At 42.5% G+C, this 2,306-nt stretch overlaps 1 pseudogene; it reads left to right on the top strand.

Annotated features, from left to right (window-relative positions):
- The window catches only part of LOC104981761, a 4,673-nt pseudogene extending 3,243 nt beyond the window's left edge, over positions 1-1,430 (top strand).
- Positions 1,431-2,306: the final 876 nt, after the last annotated feature.

Genomic DNA, 2,306 nt, shown 5'->3' with positions numbered 1-2,306 from the left:
TCTGGTGGAGCTCCTGCACCCCAGGTGGCCAAGCCATGGACCGCAACCTGTCGACAGGGCTGCCAAGTCGGGACGGCAGAAGGGGCGGCGGTGGCCAGGGGACTGCATCGCCAGCACGGTCTCCAGCAAGCACTGGCTCTTCGGCATCCTCAGCGGGCTCATCAGATGGTTAGCCCTGAAAATGCCAAATCCAGCTCTGATAATGATGAGCAGCAGATGGAGCTTGATGAAGAAATGGAGAGTGAGATTTGCAGAGTATGGGATATGTCAGTGGATGAGGATGTGGCTTTGTTTCTCCAAGAATTTAATGCTTCTGACATATTTGTGGGAGTATTGGCCTAATCAAAATGTCCTCGATTAAGAGAAATATGTATGGGAATTTTAGGTAATATGGCCTGTTTCCAGGAGATATGTGTGTCCATCAGCAGTGATAAAAATCTTGGCCAGGTATTCAGACACGCCTACTCTGCTGGAAACAAGCAGATTGTTACTTGCCTTTCCCAGACAGGAGTGGCCAGTGTCTGGGTTGAAAGAATCCGAGAAAATCCAGCTATTTATGATAGCATTTGCTTCATCATGTCAAGTTCAACAAATGTTGACTTGCTGGTAAAGGTTGGGGAGGTTGTGGACAAGCTGTTTGATTTGGTTGAGAAGCTAATGTGGGAATAGATTAGAAGTGGGGCTGTTCAGGCTCTGGACCAACCCCAGGAAGATTCTGAACAGCAGCCAGTGTTTCGAATTGTGCCCTGTGTACTTGAAGCTGCCAAACAAGTGTACTCTGAAAATCCAGAAGGGCTCGATGTTTACATGCATGTCTTACAGCTGCTCACCACAGTAGATGATGGAATTTAAGCAATTGTACAGTGTCCTGACACTGGGAAAGACACTTGGAATATAGTTTTTGATCTGGTGTGCCATGAATTCTGCCAGTCTGATGATCCGCCCATCATACTGCAAGAAGAGAAAACAGTGCTGGCCTCTGATTTTTCAGTGTTGTCCACCATCTATGCTTCACAGACTGAACAGGAGTATCTAAAGATAGGAAAAGTGGATCTTCCTCTAGTTGACAGCCTGATTTGTGTCTCACAAAATATGGAACATTGTCAGAAGAACCCAGAGAACTCAACGGAGTCTAACACAGAAGAAACTAAAAGTCTGATTTAACCCAAGATGGTTTCCACTTGAAAATCTTGAACAATATTTCATGTGAATTTCTTTCTAATATTTTCCAAGTATTAACAAAGGAGAAAGGTAACTCAGAGATTAGGGACAGCAAGTTAAGCAAACAGAAGTGTTCCTGTGCATTTGAGACTCTTCTCCCTTTCTGTAGCCCTGTGGTGGAAGACTTTCTTAAAATCCTCCGTGAAGTTGATAAGACCCTTGCTGGTAACCTGGAGGAAAAGTTCCCAAGTTTGAAGTTTCAGACTTAAAAAATATTAGAATCCCTCTGCCCAAGAAATGGACTCGCTGACTATTGAAATTGACAAATAGGAAATACTAGACCATAATTGTTTGGTATTACAGTCAAGCTCTTCTCCAGCCTTATCTCATTTTTGTTTGGCATTGGAATAGTCTCACTACCATCAAACATCATCTCCCTCCCCTCCTCTTTTTTTTTTGTATTGGTTGTGCAGTATTTGTCTTCTTCAGGTAAAGAAAACAAAATTATCATTAAGGTCCTTTTAAGAATATTTGAGGGGTTGCTGAGGATTTTTTCATAACTCTTAACTGGATTTTTACTCAGAATTTTATATTCATATCTACTACAAGTGCATTCAGCTGCACTAGTAGAAAACCCTACTATAGTAGCTTAATCTGTTAGCTTGTATGTATTTAATGCAATAAAAAGTCCAGAGGCGGGCAGTCCAACCCTGAGAAGGTTGGCTCAGGGACACTTACTCCTTTCACCTCTGTGTGGTCTGCCGGGTAGACCTTTGTGTTCATTTTTATTGTCTTTTGGTTAAAGGGACTATATCTCTGGTCCTTCCACATTCAGGGAAGAAAAAAGAGAAAGAGGCCAAGGGGCTTTCTCTTAGCAAATCTTTCCTTTTTATTTGGAAAGGACAGCCCTCCCTGGCCAGAACCATGTTAATGTCCGTCCCTAACTGCAGGTATTTGACATCAAGTACTTTTTTTCTTTCTGGCCTCTACAGGAGAGAAAGGCAAGAGAGAAAGGAGATACGAGTGGCTTTTGAGTATACCCAGTTCATGGTGTTTGCCACAATATGCAAACCTTTCTATCCATTTAAATTGTATTGATGCCATGCTAGGTTGTTAGTAGCAATCAAAAGTAATTACCAGTTTAG

Source organism: Bison bison, unplaced genomic scaffold, assembly GCF_000754665.1.
Source record: "Bison bison bison isolate TAMUID 2011002044 unplaced genomic scaffold, Bison_UMD1.0 scf7180017864519, whole genome shotgun sequence".
Taxonomy (NCBI): Eukaryota; Metazoa; Chordata; class Mammalia; order Artiodactyla; family Bovidae; genus Bison; species Bison bison.
The sequence above is the reverse complement of the archived record's forward strand: the minus strand, read 5'-3'. Positions and strand labels throughout refer to the sequence as shown.